Genomic DNA, 22,573 nt, shown 5'->3' with positions numbered 1-22,573 from the left:
GGGTGCTGATAAGGGTAGGAGTTCTCTGGAGTAAATGAGTATTCACCCATCTAACGCTTATTACTGTCATTTTTCCCCATAAGATTATAGCCCCTCACTCAAAGATGATCTAGAGATAATGCTGTTCCAACAGCTGCTGTAAGCAGAAGAAATTCTGTGTATAATTGGGCTCTGTACACTGATGACTGATCACACGAATCTGATAAATTCTTATGACAGGATCTGTGGCTTTGAGGTTCATTGTAGAAGCCAGATTGTGCCTTATTTGCTGCTAAGGCTTAATAGAATTGCCCATTGATTTCTCTGCAGCCAGGTCCCCCAAGGGATTTATTCATTCAGGGATTAAAATTGTTCCACGGTTGTCTGATTTGTTTAAAGCTCATGCATTTCTCTTAATTGGAGACAGTGACCTCAAAAATAGCCGAAACCTTCCATTATCCTTATGTGGAAGAAAAATATGTACAAAAAAATCATATTTTAACTAATGAAGGATCTTACATCTCTACTTTTGTACTTTCCTACTTCTGCTTGCTTGAGTCAAAAATGAGTTGAAATATCTGTCTGATGAATTTGTTTGGAGTGGAAGGAAGCCAAGAATTATTTTAACAAATGTTTTAGCTTGACACTGAGTATGGAGGCTTAGTTTGCCAAACTGGAAAAGTGAATAACTAGGCAGTTTTTGTGAGGCTTATATAGGGTGTTGGTCATCTTGAATGTCAGTTCCAATCTGTGTTACATATTTGTGAAGGAGCATATATGGTGTGAATGAATTGACACATTCTCCTCATAAGTTGCATGTTTCTCTGAAACAGCTGATTAGTTTTGAGAAACTGTGGCACATCCTGCAGCCAGCTGAGAAGCCTAAGGGACTTCAGGAAATCTCCTTCTCTCTGCTGGACAGAATTTCTCAGGTACATTCTTCCCCTGTATACGTGTCAAAGGAGCGGTGTTTTGGGTGCTGTGATGGAGCGAAGGTAACGTGTCTGGTAAGCTGAAATGCAGAATACAGCAAGGAGCATTACTGGCCTGTGAAAGATGGAGTTCAGCACAGGAGAAGGGGGTCTTCTAGCACAACTCGAGTGAGTATGGGTTCCCACCAGTTGTCATGATGCATAGCTGTCGTCCCGTCTGTGGCCTCGTGGCTGTAGAACAGGCTCGCTACTTTATTGTAATGAGTTTGCCTTTATTAATTCTTGCCACAGCTGTGAAAGAAATCAACAAAACCCACCTGAAAGTCGTTCTGCTGCTGCTGCTGCTGCTTTCACTTTTGCACAGGCATTTGAGAAAACAGTGTAAAGTGTGTGAATAAAACTGTAAGTGGGCAAGACAGAACAAGGAACTGCTGCAAGGTCAGAGTTGGGCTTGTGTCCCTGGATTTGCTTGAGATCTCAGGCTGTAAAAACTTAGGTCAAAACCAGGAAATTTTTACTAACTTTTAGCTAATGTTAATCTGCTGATGAAGCCAGATCCAATTCTGATAATTGAAAAACCAAAGCAAATCTTGATTCCATGGATGAAGTAGAATGCAACGAAGAGGAGGGAGGCTTCTCTGAGTGTCACTCACTACTTTGTTCTGCCACCCATGAAGTAATGCTGTGATTAGGCCTTTTCAGGGAATTTTTTTCTACAACTATTCTCACTTTCTCTCATACTTTCTGCTGACTTTACTACTGTTTTTTCAGCAGAGTTTCTCCTTCCTTGCTTTCTTCTTTCCTGCAGAGACATCTCTTCCATACAAATACCTGCATTTGTGATAGTAATCTTAAGGGAAGTCTCTTCTGACCTGCAACATCAGTTGTTTCTTTGGTTTTGCCATGCATCTACAGATGATGGTTCTGTCGCTCTCATTACGTTCATGGATAAGGAAGCTCTGTTGCATTTTACACTTGCTTTGAATTGTAGCCATTGCTTCAGTAATGCTTTGCTCAGTCACAACAATGGGTTATTAGCTTGAAATTTAACAGTGGAAGAAGATAGGAGAAAAAGAAAGATATTTCTTTCCTAGAAACAAGTTGAAATCCTGGGTTTGTAATAATATAGTACCACATATCTCATATTCCAGGATCCCCAAGTGGGCTTCAACCCTTGAACAAGCCAAGTTCAGTTTTATGGGACTAAAGCTTAGTCTATTTTGGAGATATCTGAACCGCGTAAACAGTCTGACTTCTCTGACATTTGCAGTGAGTCCGCAGTATATGGAAGGATAATGGTAGCTGGCCTATTGTTTTGACAAAATTATGCTCTTTAAACTGGTTACCATCTCTCGTGTAACTTGACACTGTTAGCACAAGCATATGAGTGTTTCTGTTTGGACTCTGATGGAGTGCTTTAGGGAAGGGCTGTTTGCTCTAAAGAGGTTGTTTCCACAACCTTTGTCATGGTGAGAGGATTTTTTTAGTAAAAGCTAGTCCTGTGAATGTGATGCAAAATGACTCTGAGCAGAGAACACTGTAAATTGTCAAGAGATTTTTAGTCAGTTTTCTTGAAACTTCACAGAAATATCCTCTGCAACTCTTGCAGTGAGCCTGATACAGCAAGTTTCTTAGTCAAAGTAAAATACTGGCAATTAGACTGTAACCTCTAAGTTGAATTCTGTAATTTTTACACACTTGCTTCAACAGTCTGGTTTAATAACCAGCTCAGCTGCTTTGCAGTCTTAGTGTGAACAAAATCACAAGCTGTAGCTCAATCATAGTATAAAAGAGGACCATGTGTGCAAATAGGTACAGCTCAGTATGAACCTTCTGTTGGGTTCATGGGGACTTTGGATCTGTTGTTGGTGGTGGTGGGAATGTCCACCAAGGGCTTCCTGGCTCCATCTCCACAAAATGAACTTGCGAATTCTGGTGAAAAGTGTTTTATTGTTTTTTAAAACCACATCTGCTCCTGCAGCACTATATTTTGTCCGCTGTATCTCCGCAATATAAAGCCTCATTTCTGTCTAGCTTTTCTATCAGACTAGTTGTTATTTTAATGGCCTCTGTTTCTGAAGCCTTGGGCAAAATAAAAGTGACCAATCTAGTTTTCGTCATAATATTTATAAGTGGTTACACCATTTTTTTTCTCCATTCATTCTTCAAGATGGAATGTGGTTGGAATTTACAATAGCACTGAGCATCATCCTAACTCTGTTTACTTTACTATTAGATTTGGACTAAAACTAAGAGCTCTTATAAGCTCAGCCCAAGAGTCTGCTGTGATGTCATTCAAACTTTATATTCCACAGCAGCCTATAGTGATCTGGATACAATATCCTGTTTTAATAGCTTAGGGTGAGGAAGGAAAAGCCATTTGCTAGTGGAGGTGAGAGAGTTACTGCAACAGGAACATGCAAGTGGTCTGCTTATATGAGAAGGTTCATAATCAAAATTATGTTGAAATTTTAACTAGTCTTTCCGATGTTTTTTATTAAATTCTCAGCCACTTTGCTTAGGAACAGCAGATTGAAGTACTTTCACCTGGTAGTTGACAGTTTTTAAATGTATTAATTAATTCTATTGCATGTATAATGCCTGATATTGTGCTGTGTGTTAAACCAGAACACCCTGACAACTTTGTGCAGACTGCTTGAAAAGAGCTTTATTTACTTTGCTGAGTCAAACCCCAAGGTTGAGTGTGTCAGAACCAAGGTTCACTGTGCAGTCATAACCTACGTCTTGTTTGTGGGGTGGACACTCCAATGACACCATCACAAGCTATTAATCTTTTTGTCCCCCCCACTCAAAAGACCTAAAAGTTACACCACCCGCCAAAGTTACAAGCAACTGAATGTAATGAAGGAGATTAATACAGGTATCACTGTTATCTCATCTCTAATAAAATATTACTGACTTACAGTGAAAGCCTGAAGGGAAGTTAATCAGGAAATCAAGACATTGTGTACTGCATAAATTAATGCTGTTTCATGTAGCTGTAAAAGTGAGGGTGTAAATTGTTTATATGCAACTGTCAATTCTAAGACTTTCAAGACCAACTTAAATAGAGGGAAAATTGCTTTCTCCTGGGCATATATGACATTGGAAAAAAATAAAAGGTACTTAAGCCCCATTTTCTTAATGGCACTGTAGAATTTAAGAGTTTATTTGAGATTAGGAAGGTAGTTTGTTCTGCTATATAATTATCAAATCATACAATAAGACCACGCCCAATTTATTTTAGAACAAACTATTAAAAAACATACTTTGTAGCATGGAAACAAAAGATGGACTTAAAAAGAAGGAGCTTTTCTGCTCTTGTTTGGGTGTTCAGATGACTTTTTGGGTATGTTGAGGTTTTATTGCCTTGGTTTACTTTCTGTCGTCCTTTCTTTTTGAAGTCACTTTTTCTTGCCTATAATGAAGACCAGGAAGAACCTTGACCAAGAAGGAGCAAGAGAAATGGACCATGTGCAGAGAGCTTCAGACTCATAAATGGATAAACTGGAATTTTTGTCGGGGGCAGGAGAATAAGAAAAGGAGATTATTAAAAATAACTATATTTGCAACAGTTTTTCATCCTTTGCTTCAGAGGTTACATACAGCAATAGGGCAGATGGTGCCTATTTCTTTTGTTCTCTTTGACCTCCTGCCTGGCAGCTCAGCATGCAAGTACCCAGAATCCAGTCCACATGGGCTCAGTCAGTGCCGGCTGCAGCACTTCCCTTTTGCCCAAATGATGGCTGTAAGGAGATGGATGGAGATGGCAGTTCTGTGAGTGTAGCTTGGAGAACACAGAGGAGTGGGAGCTCAAGGGATTGACCTTTGAACCACGAGTGATGGAATAGGCACACATGTGAGGACACTGGTATCCCTGTGTGTTGCATGGAAATCCCAGTAATTTAATTGCTTCTGCAATCGGTCGTTCTTTCTCTGGACATTGTCCTTCAGTAGTAATAGAACTTTTATGAGTAGTTACAAGACAGTAAAGGTTGTTAAACCTGGCCTAGAGTGGATGCAATTGTGTCGTCATAAATGTATTCAGAACATACTCATATATACAAAGAGAAATGAGCAATACTGGTACTTAGCAATGCTAGGTTAATGGTTGGACTTAATGACCTTTAGAATCTTTTCCAACCTAAACGATTCCACGATTCACGCCTAAATACTGTATACTGAGAGCTGCATAACAGGCCACTGTTTCTTTCTTTAGCTTGCTCACCCAACTCACAAGTGTATGTCTTGGGTACTGTTCTGTATTGTGTCTACTATAATGGGTTGTTTGTAGTGTGACTGGGTGTGTTTGCATCAACTTCAGCTGTGAACATACAGAGACGTGGACTGCAGTGCAAGCTAGACAAGCCCTCTGAGGGCCGAAGGTGCCATATTGTTCTTTTTTCTCATTGCTCTTGTAATCCAGGGATGAACATGGCCTGGCCTAAATAATCTTGCTAGATAGTGTGAAAGCTATTTAGCCCTAAGGCAAAGGGGAAAAGAATAAAGCTCCTTTGTTCCCCATCTCACAATTTCTTTTCCCAGGAGATCCTCTCTTTGTTACCATGGATATGCAGACTGGTGGTACAATCTTCTGTTCCTTTATTCATACACCTACTAACATCTGTACCAGTGCAGCTTTCAAATATAAACCTGGCTTCTGCTGGATCTGGCTAAATCTGGTGCTGTTTTACACATTTCTGTGACACATTGGTTTTGGCTGATGGTTCTGCCTTCTTGAGCAGATGTAACATTTCATAACTTATCACTGAATTTTTATCCTTCCATTCATGATGGTGACAACCAGCAATCTCATTGTGAACTTGTAACGTGAAGCAGTTAAAGCAGCTTGGGAATTTCAGGAAATGTTTCTCAGCACCACTCCCTTGAACACTGGGTGGTTTGTGAAATATCAGGTTACACGAAGACCTGGAGCAGGCAGGTCGGTGCTGTACAGTTCGGTAGTGAAGGAATTTGCGTTTACATCTTGTTCTTCAGTGGCACTTGAGTCTAATTGAGCTTGATTTGACACTAGCTGGGTAATTAAGGAACCTTTCTTTTGGCTTCAGTGGGCATTGGATCCGAGCTGCTGAGACCAAGAACACTGAAGTGCTGGGTTTTCTCTGTTAGATTCATAACAGGTTGGAAGCTCTGGAAAACTAGGACCAGCTCTTTAGTGTCAGCATTTATCTAAACATTAAGAGATTGAGACCCTGCAGACCTCAGACTGTTCCCACTTACTTCACCATGTGATGCAAAGTTGAGAGCAGGCAGGTTATTTGGATGTCAGCTGAGCCACCAAAATCACAGGAGAAACATAAAAAGGCAAGTGTGTATGCAAATTTAAGCATACAGAGAAGCATTGAACCAGGAATTCTCAAGCTTTTATTCACTTATAGTATTGGTCTTTTGTGGCATTCAGATATTAAATGAAATACATATTTTTTCATGAATTTTTTTTCTCTTTAAAATACCTTTAAGAGAAAGCAACAATAGTGATGAGAGGATTAGAAAATGTGTTTGTCGAGTGTAGCTGTGGCTGCGATTTGTCCAGAGCCATGCAAGATCTTCTCAAGTATGAATAGGATGAAGCTTTTTACTGCTCTTATTATTTAATTGTATTCTTGCAGCATTCAAAGGACTCAGGCAGCACAAGGAGCTATTGTGCTTTGAACTGTGCAAACACTCAAGAGACAGACTCGTCTCTAAAACATTCTGAGTTTAATGTAACAGGACGGGTAAAACATGCACATTTAGGCAACTCAGTAATACCTTGCTGTTAAGCATTTAGGTGGAGTCATAACAAGACTTTTTGGCACCTTTCCTTTCCTCCTCTTTCTGTGCTGCCTCTGTCCTCTTCCTCACACCCTTCCCAGCCAGCTGCTGTTGCAATTTGCAAGCCCTTGTTCTGGCCTTTCCCCTGTAGTGCTGCCCAGGCTGTGTACCCTGCAGGGCATAGGCATGGTGCCCATATTCACACCAGTTATTTCACAGGAGTCCTCATAAATTTTCACTGGAGAGAGGAAGACAGTTGCTGAAGACTCTGGAAAAAGATTCGAAGGCTCTAAGTCAAGCTTTTTTCCACAAAGTATTTCTTTTGGAAGGGCACATGCCATTAGCTGCTGTACAGCTTGATGTCTTCTCTCTGTACAAAGCCACACCCAGCTACCTGGGCTGCAAATCCTGCTTCCAAGAAATAGCCACAACACAGACCACTTCCTGTTATCAAGACGACGTGGTTCAGTTCGTCTCGGTACCTGTCTCTCACTTTGGCTTTGTGCTTTGTTCCCTCTTAAAAACTTTGCTCCTGCGATAACGGCTTGCAAAGGTACAAGGAGAAAATTCCTGTTGGTGATGCAAGGCCTTACCCAGACCTACCATGCTATTTTGGATGCCAAGTTGACAGCAAGAATGAATCAATGCTATGAGATTGAGAAGTAAGTGTATTGTTTAGCTGTTTGGACCAGCAGATGGCAAATGTAGGGGGAAGAAATCAATCTAAGAGCCAATCCAGGGAACAGACATTAAATTAAGGCATCTGGCAAACATACGAGGGGAAAGAAGAAGGAGAGAGCAAGTTCTGCTTTAAATATCTGCTCACACTCATGCCAAGGGAGAGCAGACTTTGACCCTCTAGGGAGTATACTCTATAGTATCAAAACCTGTGGCGGTGTTGAGGACTTATAAGAAGGACCCTAAACTGTCAAGTAGAGAGAGCCCGAGCAGCAGCATTCCTGCCTGTGTGAAATCCTGCTGATACTCCATGTAAAATAGTGAATACAGGACTGCTTGATTTCTCCATGGTAGATTGAGAAGACCATATCTAGGAACCTGGTTTGTAAAAAAAGACTAGAAAGAAAAGCAGGGAGTAAGGAAAGAAGGTGATCTAAAATGTAAGTTGTGGATGTTCCATCCCTGGAAGTATTCACGGCCAGGTTGGATGGGGCTTACAGCAGCTGGGTCTAGTGGAAGGTGTCCCTCCCCCTGGCAGGGTGGTTGGAAATAGATGATCTTTAGTGTCCCTTCCAACCCAAGTCATTCTAAGATATCACAAATTTGGAGAGACATTGATAAATCTATTTTTATGCCAATGCCATGGCAGTTTGTAACTTTGCTCTACTACTTTAATTCCTGGAGAAGAAAGATATATGTGGTTTTACACTCAGGCTTTTAAGTAAAGTTTCAAAAGAGAAGCATAATCCATTGGAAAGGGAAGTGGTATCTTACATAAGTGCCCAGCCTTTCTTTTGGAAACTTGCTCTCAGGGAATGTGATTTCAGAGCCCAGAAATCTAGCAGATGTTATTACTATTTCTGTTTCACAGGTCAGTGCTTTTGGTTTTTGTGCTCTGAGAAATGCCTACAGCTGCTAGCCTGTCTTTTGCGTTATAAGAACAAGTCAATTCTGTATCTTATTCTTAATTTATATATGTAATTTTTTTTTTCTGGTGAAATGAGGATACTGTGGGACATCTGAAAAATTTAAGTTCTCTAGAAACCAACAGTCTTGTTGGCAGACGGTGTTGTCTTCTTATTTCCATGAAGAGCAAGAATGGATAATTTTACAGTGAATTTTGTTCTTGATATCCAGGCTGGTGGCATTAAACACGACAAATAATCCAACCCCTCAGACTTAACCGCAATAAAAGAAAAAAAATGTTAGTATTGCAACCTAATTTTTTAATGCCTCCGTTGATAATAAGGTTCATATCAATGATGTAGTAGCTGTATTACGTGCATTAACTGTTGGTTTCAGATGCTTACCTGGAAAAAAGTTGCTAACTCTCAGTGAACAAAATTTTCAAGTATCTACTTCCTTTCCACCTCATCTGTGTTGCTGCTGATTAGTTACTGTATCTGAGAAAGTTGTCTTTAGTTTCCCTCAGCATCCAATAGCCAAACCAACAAAAAGGCAGTATTTCTGTCCCTCTGCTCAGATGAATAATTCATTACCCTCCATTTTCTATGTAAAGTAAATTTGAACTGTTTCTTTTGTAAAGATGATTTACAAGAGGTCATGGACGCACAGAAATTAATTTGCTGCCTTTCGGCATGACATAATCTTTTTACTGAGAGAGAAGTAACAGTTTATTTCTGTTAAAGTTTGGTTAAAGAATTTACTATATCTAGTGTTAGAGGGATGATATTCTTTAATTGAAGTCGAAATTTGGCAGGTTTTCAGTGCTGTTCTGCTGCTATTCTCCTCAGCTCAGTTGAACAATGGGCTGGAGAGATGCTGGCAGTGTTGCTTGGTTACAATTCATCAGCGTGAATCAGTGCTTCACGCAGCTCCTTCTGTGGCTGAACAACTGGGAGACTTCTCGGCACTGTATTCCTGATGTGTGTGGAGATGTGACCGGATTATGTAAGATCTCAGTTACTGTGATACTACACTTTTGCAGTGAGATTTGTACAGGAGCGTTTGACTTCCAGTGGTTGAAGTCAGGCAATTTAGAACTGTCCGTTTTACATGGCTTTACAAAAATAGAGCTGAATAAAGCAAATTTTTAAAAATGTGTTTTGTTGCAAGGTGGGTTTGGCAAGTTTGGTACTCTGTCATCCTTCTATATTCATCAGGAAGATTAAATCCTTATTAAGTATCTTCCCCTGGAATAGACACGCTTTGCTGAAACCTGCCTACGGACAAAGAGAAACATGTAAGAGGCACTGCCACCTTCCTCTTACTCATTGCATTTGACCAGATCTTAAGCTGGCATCAAATGAAACCAATGGAGTTATACCAGTTTAGACAACAGGAAGATGTGACAGGTTATTTTTAACACCATGGAATGGATTTTCTGTACCCCACCCTGATCCATTTTACTACTTACCCATTCTTGCTGTTCAAGACACGATCGGAGGAAATGTTCAGAGAGTGGAAAGGTGCCCAGTTTGGGCTCTCCTTGGAATCAGCATTTCCAACAGCTGTTACCATCTACATCCTTTTTTTAACTTTTATATAAAACTGCTTTATTGTGTTGCAGTTCTCATTGTTTGTCTGTTATCACTCTGATCCATGTACCATTTGCACTCACTTTTCTGCACAGAAGTTTAAATCAATGGCCCTACAGTAGCTTTGCCAAGAGTGTCAATGACAAATCACTGACTAAGCCATTTGCTCATCTGTGGCCAGGAGATCACTGGATTCTGGCACCTACCTGAAGCATCTCCCATGACTCTCTTTCCAGTCCTCACAATTGCCCTTCAGTCTGTGTTCAGAAAAATCTGAAGTATTTTTCTCATCTTCCTTCTCCCCTTTCACATCTAAGTTCTTGAGAGGTTTTCCCTCTTCCTCTCTCTTGGGCTCAGCAATTCTCCATTACTTCTCAAATCTACCATACTTGTGTCTTTTAATTTCTTTTTGTCTCTATTAAGGACCTTGTTCTTAAAAGCTTATATTGGCTGCACCTTTCATTTTGCCAAGCTTCCTCTGTTTTCTCTGATTTCTGCTATTTAGTGTCCGCTTGTTGCATTGCTGTACATTAGGGCCATTTGGAAGAATTTGTAGGAAAAGATGCACTAAAGTACCAAAAAGCAGAATCTATAGTAAAAAAATTAATCTAGTGCTATCTAAAATACAAATATTTCTATGAGCAGATTCTCTGCATTGTTTTGCCTTCTGGTGATGATATCTGTAAGATGGCCTTTCATCAGAAAATTGTTTCAGGATATCTGGACTACTTAAAAATCAGTTGCACTGCACAGAGCTGTGATGTCCAATTTGCACTCAGTGTTGTTACATGATTAGCTTTTCTTTAGCAGCAGGTGAGTATATATTTAACATCTTAAAATTTCAGTTTGTTTCCTCCCAATGTCTCTTGGTTATCTATACATTTTTGGGGGTTTTTTTTATTGTGACTCTATTTAAAGCCTGAATTAATTCAGCTTTGCTGAATTCAGGTCATGACATCCGTAACTATTTTGTCTGAAAATTTAAGTGCTTTTGGGATAGGACTTAACACTGAGCTCTTCCTGTTTCTGCAATAAAATGAGAGAAGGGAAATGAACAAAAGAACTATAATTTTCCTATTAATGTCATGGGGTTTGGCCTTGTTCAGAAAGGTACTTGAAGCACCTTAATACTCATCTGCTTTTGGACAGTTATAATTGCTGCAGGGATAGACTGATTCCCTGGGTAAATATGGACATTTATGGGGGAGGGAGAGATTTCAAGCATAGCTAAGAGACTGCTTTCTGACCAGGAGCCTGTGCTGAACACACTGTACCTGGCTATATCAAAGGACAGTCTTTTTTGGGGCCACACTACATGGATTAGGAGTAAGCATTAGGTGTGCCATTGTATAGCTGAGCTGGGCTGGCATTCTGCAAAGACACTTTTGTGCATTTCCTTTCCATTAAAGCATTGCTTTGTTTCTACCAGATAGAAGGTTATTGTGGAGTAATTCCCTTTTAAGGTCATAACTGCACTTCTCTAGACATGACAGGCCAGTTTTCCTGTGCCTGAGACCCTTCTTTAAAAGAGCTTTTGCCCATGTGGTTGCGGGGTGGCAGGTATACCCACTGCAAATCTCTCCTGCAGAGAGTGTGCCCTACAAAGGTGATAGGGGAGCTACTGCCCTGGCTGAGCTGCATGTCCTGATAGATATTCCTGTTTGGGACTGGCAGAACCTACTTGAGCAAGGAGGGAGCTGCCCACACGTGAGAATGTGCCCAGATGTGTAGCAGCTAGCTGGAATGAAACGATTTGTTTCTGCACTGATACCCCTCAGCCCTCGCGGCCTCACAGGCCCCTCCAGCCTGTGGGAGCCATGCCATGTGTCGTGGTCACAGCATTGCTTTCATGCTGTTTTTTGCCAAGATGTTCCTTGGAGTCAGTAGAAAGCAAACAGGCATTTTTTTCAGAGGCACTTCAGGTCTAGCTCAGCCCTTACTCTTCTTCTTTTTGAAAATACACTCTAAGGAGTTTGCAAGCTAAATAGAGTAATTAATACAATGCCATGGCAGTAACTTAAAATATTTACACAGACAGAAAATCCAGAGTTCTTCTGTCATCACTAACTTCCTGATTTGCTTCTCTTCAGTTTTCTGTGTTATGATTCATAGCATATGTGTCTGGGATAACCTATATTTTTTTACTTTCATATGCTTAATATTCTGTCATTGTGTTTGTTAATGTTGAGGCTGTGCACATGATGGGTGGCTTCTTCCACTTTACCTAATGTCCAGATTTGAAATAGAAGGATATCACTTTAATGTTAAAAACACTCTAGTTTCTTTGGCGCACGGAGCAAAAAACTCACCCTCCATTTTTGCATGTGTTCCTATTTTCAGAACAGGTGAATTTTTTCATAAAAATAGCTCAGCTGCTGTCCCTTTGTCCTGCGTGGTTACACCATGGCCTTTGCAAAGCCCGGGGGAACTTTTTGGCATGGCCCTCCCTTTCCAGGAGGGACCCAGCTAAGCTTCCTGAGCAACATCAGCCTCCACTAAGAATTCAGGTCAGGATCTCCCTGCTTGTTACCTAGCAACTGGGGGATACTGGTGCTTTCTCCTCTGACCGACTCCTTCCGCGTTAGATACAGGGATCACTTGGTGAAAGGATCAGGGCAGTGCTAATAACTCATGCTTTGGGAATGCAGATAGTAGCCCTGTACTGGATAACTGATGAGACATAGGGCGCACTATCGAAATCAAACCAAATCAAGACTTTCAGAATTCTCTGTGGAAATTTGAAAGTACCTCTGCTGGGTTTGCTACCACTTAAATGTTTGGCAAGGTGACAGATCCGTTTTGAAACACCAGTAGCCTTTTGTGGTACGTTGAATCTGGCAAACAGGAACCTGCGCAGGTAAGCAGCTGAAGGAAGTTTATGTCTGAAGTGTTTTAAAGGTTGTTTTCTGACAGGTGAAATGTGTTTCTTGGTTAAACAGGTGCACAGCATTCAGTTCTGGGAGTGTTGACCAGCCTTTGTACTTATTAAAGTTTCATCGGAGGGTAAGTAAAAAAGTTAAGTGACAAGATGAACTGTCTTCCCTAGTTCCTTGTGATGGGTGTTTATAAATTGTTGAAAACAACCTTTACACTTCTCTAGTTAATTTATTGTAGAACTGGCTAATGAAAAATCTTTAGGTGATCAAGAGTTATTGGTTGCTGCGCTCTTGCTGCAACTCACTCCTTGTACCACGTTTACAGAATGGAACACAGCGAGTTCCTCTAACTGCATATTGTTTGCAGAGGCCGGCAGTCATTGCCTCTGGCTGGTAACACAGTGGGATTTGTTACTGCTTTTTGTTTTCCTCTGATAGATTACAAGTAGAAGCCCTTTGTCAAATGTAAAAATTAAAGTGATATGCCATTCTAAGAAAAATACTTACAAAAAAAAATTGTCTTCCTTGTGCTGTATCTTCTCTACTCACAGATAGCAGAGATGGTGGGAATTAAACCAGAGTATATTCGTATCTAGTGCTGGCACAGGGCTGGCATAATAGTTTTGTGAAGGACCACTCCTCAAAGAAAATACAGTTTTCATATTTTGAAAAACATGGAAATTAATCTCTCCAGGTGCATACAAGCTATTTAACTTGCCTTTTGCAGAAATTTATAAGCAGTACATTCCAGCTCTTCAGCGATATGATTTGGTACAGCTCCAGTTAACTTGAGCAAAGGCCTGCCAAGTGACATCAGCCAAAGATCTGGCTGCACATCTCTAGGACATGTACACTGCAAACATGCTGACAAGTTTTTTGCACAGGATTTTGGAGTGGTGGATTCTGAATAGGGACATAAAAGATCAGATTATTTTTAAGCAATATATTTTAATTATCTCTCATATGAAGCTGTTTAATTTGAGTACTGACTTGAAGGCATTCAGAAGCTGATTTTTTCAGAGGGACTAAGTGCAGTTTCAATTGATATTTTCCACATTTAGTATTCAGAAAAACAATTCCCAGAGTCTCACATTGCATACCTGATACAGCAGCTGCTTTTCAAAGTGTGCCTGTCCAATCTGGTTTTTGTATGGGAGATACTTATGGGAGAGCTCATACATTCATTCCTAGGACTTACAGGGTATGTGTCCACTTAAGACGAGAGAAAAAATATGTATCAGAGCAGTATCTTCATGCAGTTCAGGATGTTCTTTATTACAAAAAGCTCTCCCAAGTGTGTAACTTCATACTACTGTGTGGTTAGGTGATGTAGGACAGAGAAGAAAAAATATCTGTTTGAGGAAGTGCTTCACATTTCATTTAATTGTTCCAGTCTCAAGGTCAACAGCTTTCAGGAGACAGTTAACAGCAGAAACCTCTTTAGGAGCTTTGATCTAGCTGTTTTAGTAAAACAGCACCTTCATAGGATAGGTGGGACACAAGAGATCGAGTCACCCAGCAGTTCCTGATCTTTCCTCTTTTCACAAAGCCTGATAGTGTCCTATTAATAATGCTTTCCTGCTAGAGCTGGGAACTCTGTTAGACATATCATTCCCTACCTCTTACTGTGACTCACAAATATTTTAAAAAATATTGAAAGGAAGGAGGCCCCTAAGCAAAGAAGGTCAGAATTTCCTCAAGCTTGAGCTAGTGCATTTGCCAACTGCATGTGAAAGGCTAAATATTTTCCTGTTATACCTACACCAGAGACACTCTGTAGATACACAGATGGCTGGGCCCTTGCAAATCCAGCCAAAGCGTATGCCGGCACTTCGGGATTTGAAAAGAAGCTGGAATGGGTCCTGTAGTCTGGTATTGGCAGCCAGCATCAGCATCTGGGTGCTTGGACGTAGAAAAGAGCCAAGTCTGGGGAGGTTATTGGAACATTGTCCTTGCATTGAACAGCGTTTCTTGATGGTAAATAGCTCAAACATGTCCTTGGACTCTGCAGTAGAGAGCAGACTAGAGGAGGCAGGTAAATGCTTTCCTCTGTATTTGTCTGCCAACATATGCAAGCTTAACTAGGAGCTAGGGAGCTTAAATCCAGGAGTGAATTTTGTGTCATCTAGCTATCGAGGCTGCCTGGGATCCAGTGTCCAGTTCTGGACATCTGACTGCCAGAAGAGATGAGCTCAGAGTAGGATGGGTGCAAAGATGGATAAGTAAGATGGCCAGGGTAATAGAGAGCCTATCTCTGTGAGGAAATTAAGGTGCCATGGCTTGTTTGGCTTTGCAGATCAAGGCTGAAAGGGGAGATGGCTGTCTTCTCTAAATACCTGTGACAGAACAGAAAAGCTGTTTCAAAGAAAGTATTGCATTGATGCAAAAATAAACAGATACAGACTGGTCATTTAGTCTGGGAATTTCTAACACATAAGAGTTACAAAGTTCTTGAATAGCATTTGATTTTGAATAATTTTCAAAATCAGACTTTAATCAGCCTGTGAAAGGATTATATGGAGTGTTTGCCAGCAACAACAGGGCATTCAATGCTCAGGAAATTCCCCCCCCCGTAGTATGTTCCCAAATTTTATCCTGAAACACCTATATGAAACTCAAAGATGTAAGTGCACCAAATATACTGCTCCTCAGGAGAGTTTACCGTATGAGAGAACTGAAAAAATCCAGACCATGCATGGAGTCCCTGCACTAGGAAGGGGCTGATAGGTGGGATGCATATGATAGTGATATATCTTGCAAAAACACAGAGGTAAAGAGCCTTTATGGGCAAAATAATTCATCACTGCCTTTGGACCTGCCCAAGGGATCAGAAAAGGCCAAGAAATGCTGGGACACTTCAAAGGTGCCGTGACATTGGTCACTTTGGACATGAGTTTTAATTTGTTGCTGTAACTAGCTCTGTGCACACAGGTTTTTCACCTGCCTCCCTGGGAAAGTAAGCAAAGCACAGCAGTTTGAGGCAGGGAGTTCCCTCCCCAAGAGTGGTGGAATGACCCTGGAGGTCTGTGCCATGCCTGAGAGACAGGTTGCTCCTAAATGAAACCTCTTCACTGGTTTTACTCTGCATCATCTGCCTTGGTAGGAATCATAGGCAGACCCAGAGGAGGTGGGAGGAAAGCCCACACAAGCAGCTTTTGTTTGCATAGCTTTGCTTTCTGAGCTTTGATTAGGAATAGTGCTCTGCTACCCTCTCTCCCAGTGGTGTCCCTTTCACTCCCCATGGGGAGATTGTGTGCTTCTCTGTTCCACTTCCTACGTCTGGGCTCCTTCATGCCAATACCATTTAATCTGTGAATGCTGCAGTACGTTTTGTTGTGCTCATTTAAATCAGGCAGAGCTCAAGCATTGTACAGGCACATGTAAAGGTGATGGCAGATGAGTGCTCTTTATGTCATGCTGGATTTCTGCTGCACTCTTGCACTATATCTGCCAAATTACAGGCAGGACATTTTTGAATTAATGACAAATATTTCCCAACAGTAGTTGGTTAAGTGCCTGCACATGTTAAATTAACCATAATAATCTTGTCATAGTCATGAATTAATAACCTGCATCTCATCAGGCTTTTGAGAATTGAAGTAAAACATTTGTGGTATATTCAAAAAAGGGAGCCTGGGGACAAGTGTGATAAGTCTTCAAATGGCTCTACATTCCCATCCTCACCATTCTACCCCCTGTGCCAAGTAAGCCCCAAAGGCTATACAGGAACCTGAAAATCATGTTTAGAAGGGGCAGAAAGGAAGAGGTGCCCTCTGCACAGGGGTGTCTCTTGGAGTAAAGTGATTTAGACTTATTAATTCCTGAAGTGTCTTCCTCTTTCCATTGCCTAGAGGGAGATGCAGCCAGGGACAAATGTGCACATGAGAGCTTTCTGCCAGAGATCTTAAACCAGTGAGGGGTTTTACAAGGAAAATGCTGCTCAGGTCGGAGGAGGATAGGGAGAACTTCTGTCCCAGTGGCAGAAATGAGAAGAAGACTGAGGGCGAGTGTCGATGTGGGAAAAGGGAGACATTTCTCCCAGTGTATTCCCTACCAGTGATCTATGGAACCCCTTCCTGGGGAGACTCAGGGAGCATGATCAAGTTCCCTTTGTCTCCTGCATTTCACTACACCACAGGGTGCCATGGGGAGCTGGGCCCTAGACCAGAGAGGGCACCTCGGTCTGTGCCATTGGCTCCAGCAAAGCTCAGCCTGGAGCTGAGCATTGCTTCTGCATGGCAGACTGTCTGGTCCCTGCTCTGAAGAAGACCTACTCTGCTGCTTGAAGAACATTAGGAAAAGCATTTAATCTCTCTTATGTGGAGAGATTTCGGGAGCTGGACTGACTTAGTCTAGAGAAGAGAAGACTGAGAGGGGATCTCATTAATGGATATAAATATCTAAAAGGTGGGTGTCAAGGTGATGGTGCCAGACTCTTTTTGGTGGTGCCCAGCGACAGGACAGGGAGCAGTGGCCATAAACTAAAACACAAGAAGTGTCACCTCAATGTGAGGAAGAACTTCTCTACGTTTGAGGGTGGCAGAGCACTGGAACAGGCTGCCCTGGGAGGTTGTTGAGTCTCCCTCTCTGGAGACATTCAAAACCCACTCACCTGGACATGTTCCTGTGTCACCTGCTCTAGGTGACCCTGCCTTGCTGGGGGGGTTGGACCAGAGGTCCCTTCCAACCCTAATAATTCTGTGATTCCATGAAATGCTTTCTATTTCCCAGTCCAAGGGAATGAGTGGGCTCATGCAGATGGTGTAGGGTGCACTGGGGACTTGGCTCTAGATTTCTGTTGAGGTGGCAGTAAAAACTATTAAGCTGCATTTGGGGTTTTGACTTCCAAAAGTCTGTAAGTCTGAAGTGGCAGCTGGAGGTTATACATGCAGAATGACTCGCCAGAAGTTATATTTGCTGAGATTATTGCTGCGGGGAAGGAGCAAAGGAGAAAACAAGAATCTGAGCAAGTGGCAGTTATTTCCATTTGCTTATATCCTTGCTTTGCAGCACAGATTGTGATTTGGAGCACAGACCTGCAAGTATATGAGGAGACAAAAGCTACAAAGTATTTTCTGTCTTTCAAACACATGACAACAGATATGTCCTGAGTGGATAGTAAGAATTAAAAGTTTGGAAGTACATGTCGTGAGGGAGTAAATGACAAAAAGTTAGGGTACTTACATTTGTGAAATCTTGTTTTTCTTATAGAGTGTGGAGAAAGGTTCCAAACAATGATGAAAGGACTCAGCCATGATGTTTGTTGTGGTGTGGGCAGAAAGCAACCTTCCAGTCTTTTCATGTAGGAAATTATTTGGGTTATGAAGACTGTCCAAATTAACTGCACTCCTACCTGAAATCCCTGAGGTAGTCATATATTACTGTGACCTTGTGTTAAAAATCTCATGGTCTTTTTTCTGGAAGCAATCTGAGTTTTACTTAGAGAGAAGAAAGATAAAGGAGCCCCTGGCTCCTCTGTCCCCCATCAGGGCTCAAGAGAATGATTATCAGTTGAAAGCTGAGAGGGCCTGAGTTAGGAAGAGTCAAAAGAAACTAAAGAAGGTCCTTTCCAAGTAAGAGCCTGCCACATGTAGTGCCTCAGAGCAAGGCTCGTACAACAGTCAGACAAGAGGCTGTTCAGCTTTGCATTTGACCTGTGGGGTTTAATGCAACAGGAATGTGGAATGTGTTTACAAGGTAGCAGTTATTGCTGAAATATGTGAGCACTGTTGCCTGGGGAAATTTCAGAGGATTGAGATTGTGCTGACAGTGGCTGTACCTCTTGGACAGACCGTGTGGATGTAGGGGAGGAAGCTGGCCTCAGAGCCTGCAGTCTACAGAGGGAGTGCAGGGGATGATGCTCCCCTTCCCCACCACGTCCTGCTGCCATCCCGTGGCTTCAGATGGATCTCACTCCATCCTTGCCGCTCCTTCGTGCTAAGATGACCCAGGAGGGTGAACCAGTCCTTGGGCTGAAGACATGGCTTCTTGTTATCCCTGCATCCGAGGTGACTCCAGGTTAGCGCACGACTGCAGCTGGTTCAGCAGAGTGGTGTGGGCAGAAATGAGGTAAAGCTGAGGACTGAGGGCCCCTGATGGCACCTTTCACGAGCAGCTCCTGGAAATCAACCTGCTTGTGTTCTGGCTAGTCTCAGCTGGCTGGCTGGTGTATCTCTGCCTGGAAGGGCTCTGACTTCTCTTAGAAACATTTATTTAATTCTCTTTGCATTCCCTACTTTCTTTCTTTTTTTTTCCCTCTTCTACTTTAAATATACAGTATTAAAACTACTCTGCACATGGTTCATAGATGATCACAATAATTATTTCATCCTTCCAGCATAGGAATTCCTGAGGAAGCTGGTAAAGCCCAGTTTAGTCTCTTTATTTCGTTCACTTTCCTTTTTAATTTTGCCCAAAGTGGACTCTAATTTTCATCACACTAACAGCAAAATATTTGGAAATAGGCCTGGGATATAACTATATTCTGTGTTCAAATGAACATGACATTTTAAAAGATTTGTCATTAACTTTCAAAGAAACTTAATAAAACTGTTAAAATGACACTGTTGACTACACCACTCATTATATACCTGTGAAAGTTGGGCCAAGTTCAGCTCTAGATATTAGCAACTGACTTCCTTGTCTGGTTAACTTGGCCCACCGAGTTGCCTTCAGAACAGCAGATAAGGCTGAACAGGGATCTCATTCCGGGTTCTGCTAAACACTTTCTGCATCTTAAACTCCCATTAACCTCTGCACTGTACAAGAACACACTTACATTAGGCTAATTAATAGGGCAGCAGGTGTCAGTGAGCCATTGCTCAGGGTTTGCTGTGGTTCCAGGGAAATCTTACTCTTTCTTTACCACAAAGTAAGTGTGTGTGTACAGAGGTGTGTAGACAATTAATTGTATTCACGGTTCAAAAAAGCAAGGAAGGATCAATGAAAGCCCTGTTGTATTTCCTTGAATTTAAAAGCACTGAGACCTTTATAACAATGTTGATATTCCTACTCATTCTGAATACCAAAAGACCTGGTATAATTATTTTTGTGAAATAGCTTCAGGAACGTTCCCAATGCTGAATTCAACAGTAATTGCAATTGCGACATGTAGAATCAAATGTAATTTTGTTCTAACTAAAGCAAGACATTTTACTTTATTTTTATTGCTTTTCAAGGAGAGGCACAGTGAATTTTTAATACGCCACTGACCCTTGACTCTGAGTGACGTTAGCCTGCTGTTGTACAAAAACTATGAACTTCTTCAGAACATTATTAACCAAAGTACTCTATGTGAACACTCTGTATTATTTAAGTTAAAAATACAGATTGTGCTTCTATCAGTAAAGATGGCTGGTACAAACCTAAAACTCTGGTAGTATGTTGAGCTGTTTGTGCTCCTAAATATAGCAGAGGATCTCTGGTAGGGAGTGAGCTGGGGGAGGTCTTGTGTCTTTGTGTGAAACAGCTATGCCTTTCTATCCCTGCATGCTGAGGAAGAAGGAGAGCCAATGTGACCTTTTTTACTTTACCAGATCTTAATAACAGTGCTTTCCGTGTTGGTAGAATAGATCTCCTGGCCCTTTTATAAATCACAAAAAAAAAAGAACTGAAAGCAAGAAGGAAGAGGTTACTGCATGGGAATAAGACATTTCACATGAGTTTGCTTTATTATTTGCCAATGCAAACTCCATCCCCTACCCCCCTTCCTGTAATTCTTCTATATGGTTGTTTGCTTTGCTTTGGTTTTGATTTGTTGTTTTTTTTCGTTTGGTTAAAGAAAGCATGCAAGTCAAGGTAAGGCTTTTCCCACTAACAAAATACGACCTTTGTCAATGTGTATACCCTCAAGTTACCGAGCACTATCAGGGAAGAAAAGTTCCCTTCACCCTTCTGGGGGGAAGGGTCTATTCCCTGCACTATACAGGACATCAGACTGGGCAATCCTAGGTGTGCCTTCTGACCTCTTATGTTTGTGCGTTCTGTAGCAATGCACTGTTTTAAAAACAAAAAGCTCCCTCTTCAAAAGCTGCTTGGGGAGGAAAGTTTATGTTATGGAGTGTTTCTCACTTCTCTCAGAAATGCTGGGGGAAGGAAGGACTATTAATTCTTGAAGAAAAAAACAGGTAGAAATGCAAAGTTTTCCCCCCATCCTTTGGAAATGCATTTTTCTTGTAATAGAGAAAGGAATGCACTGTTGGTAGGGGCGTGGCAGAAGGCTGGTGAGGATCCAACAAGAGAATCTGCTCAGCCTTTGGAATAACAGAGGTAGATGAACCAGAGAGGAGTTGGGCCTGGTAAGACAAAGGAAAACACACATTGCCCAAGAGCAATGAAAGAAGCAGGTGAAAACAACTGAATACCCTAAAGCCTCACATAGTGTTCATGGCAGGCCTTGCCCTGTTTGCACAAAGGCTCGGATGTAGAGCCCATGCAGCAAATGTTATCCTATCTTCCTTTTAGGAGGTATTGTATTACTTGACATCCTGTGATCTCTTCTCTCAGTGATCACAGGGATATCCAGCACCACCTTATGTTTACACCATATGCGACAGGGATTTGAGTGATAGATGCGAGTATTGCAAAGGCAAAGGCTGGTGCAAAGAGGCAATAGTGTGTCAGTAGTTACTCATAGCTGGTCCATGTGCCACAGCTTCCTACTCCTCCACCTCCACTAATGTTGGGGGTGGAGGAGTAGCAAACTCTGGCACAAGGAACAGGATTAGAAGAGATTATGCACTGGTGCAGCTAACTTTTGTTAGCCATTTCTGAGAGAAAGGGCAAATCAATCACAGCTAGCTCTATTAATTTTGACAGTGACTGGGAACAGGATCGGAGGATCCCTAAATGGCAGAGTTTTAAAAGAGAACATTGACTTTGTGTTCAGGCTGGGTGCTCTCACTTGGATCCTGGCCTAGGACCTTTGCAGCCATAGAGAGGATGCTGGCAGCAAAGCTACGTGCAGCCAGCCTTGCTCTGAGCATGAGGAGTGGCACACAGGCTCTCCCCACCCCAGTGCGGTTGTACAATATGCAAATTTTCTTTTAACATGAGAGCATGCTACATGGGTAGCATTAGCTGGAGAAAAATGTTAGCCACAAGCAAAGAAACAAAACCTTTTATTTGCCAATAATGCAGATAAGAAAAGATTGGGAAAATGTACCAGGTTCAGTGCGAGACAGATAAAGATGGATAGCAAACTGTCATTTAGACAGCAAACCATTTGTGAAAATACTGTATTTTGAAGATGATGTTCCTGTGGACATCAGTTGGCATAGACAAGTAGGTGCTAACAGCATCTGCACTAAGTTATTAAAACAAGCAGAGAACACATGAAGTCAGAGACTTTGCAAAATAGTAGTTTTTGCTTGCTAATTCACAACATGTGAACAAAATGCAACGAGGTGATTGTCTGCCCAACTTTGAAAACAAAAGTCAAAGTCATATACAAAAAGTGAAAGGGTGTTTTTCTTCTTGGTTTGGCATGAAGTTCATTTTTGATATTTTATATAGATTTTGTAGTGGAAACCAATGCGGTTTTCTCAGAAAATGTCTTCTTTAGTTAAATTATTTTTAATAACCAAAAAGGATGGGGACAAAGCTAGAATACGTACAGATCCATATATCAGTATAGGTGCTGACATTTGGTAGAAAGGCAGGGTGACCCTTCAGTCACAGTGCTGGGAGTCTGGATAAAACTCCTAGGATGGCTGTGTGTGTGTAAGCATGCACTCAGGTGCATTTGTTCACTTGATTTAAAAATTGGAGGCAGAATAAAAGATGAAAAGTGAAACTCCTTTGACATAAAGAAAGGCTTGGAGCAGGAAGATGTATG

At 41.5% G+C, this 22,573-nt stretch overlaps 1 protein-coding gene across 5 annotated transcripts in view; it reads left to right on the top strand.

The window, feature by feature from the left end:
* Window positions 1-22,573, top strand: part of KIAA1211L (KIAA1211 like) — a 65,538-nt gene that overhangs the window by 8,724 nt on the left and 34,241 nt on the right. For 2 of the 5 annotated variants that reach the window (XM_027674885.1, XM_027674881.1), the window contains exons 1-2: window positions 12,447-12,719; window positions 12,802-12,865. The gene's annotated coding sequence lies outside the window, so the exon portion shown is untranslated. Of the gene's footprint in view, window positions 1-10,652; window positions 10,676-12,329; window positions 12,370-12,446; window positions 12,720-12,801; window positions 12,866-22,573 lie in introns of those variants that run through there. The other 3 variants (XM_027674884.1, XM_027674883.1, XM_027674882.1) reach the window with 3 other exon arrangements.

Source organism: Neopelma chrysocephalum, unplaced genomic scaffold, assembly GCF_003984885.1.
Source record: "Neopelma chrysocephalum unplaced genomic scaffold, ASM398488v2 Primary Assembly neopelma1_25, whole genome shotgun sequence".
Lineage (NCBI taxonomy): Eukaryota > Metazoa > Chordata > Aves > Passeriformes > Pipridae > Neopelma > Neopelma chrysocephalum.
This window is presented reverse-complemented; position numbering and strand designations above follow the sequence as displayed.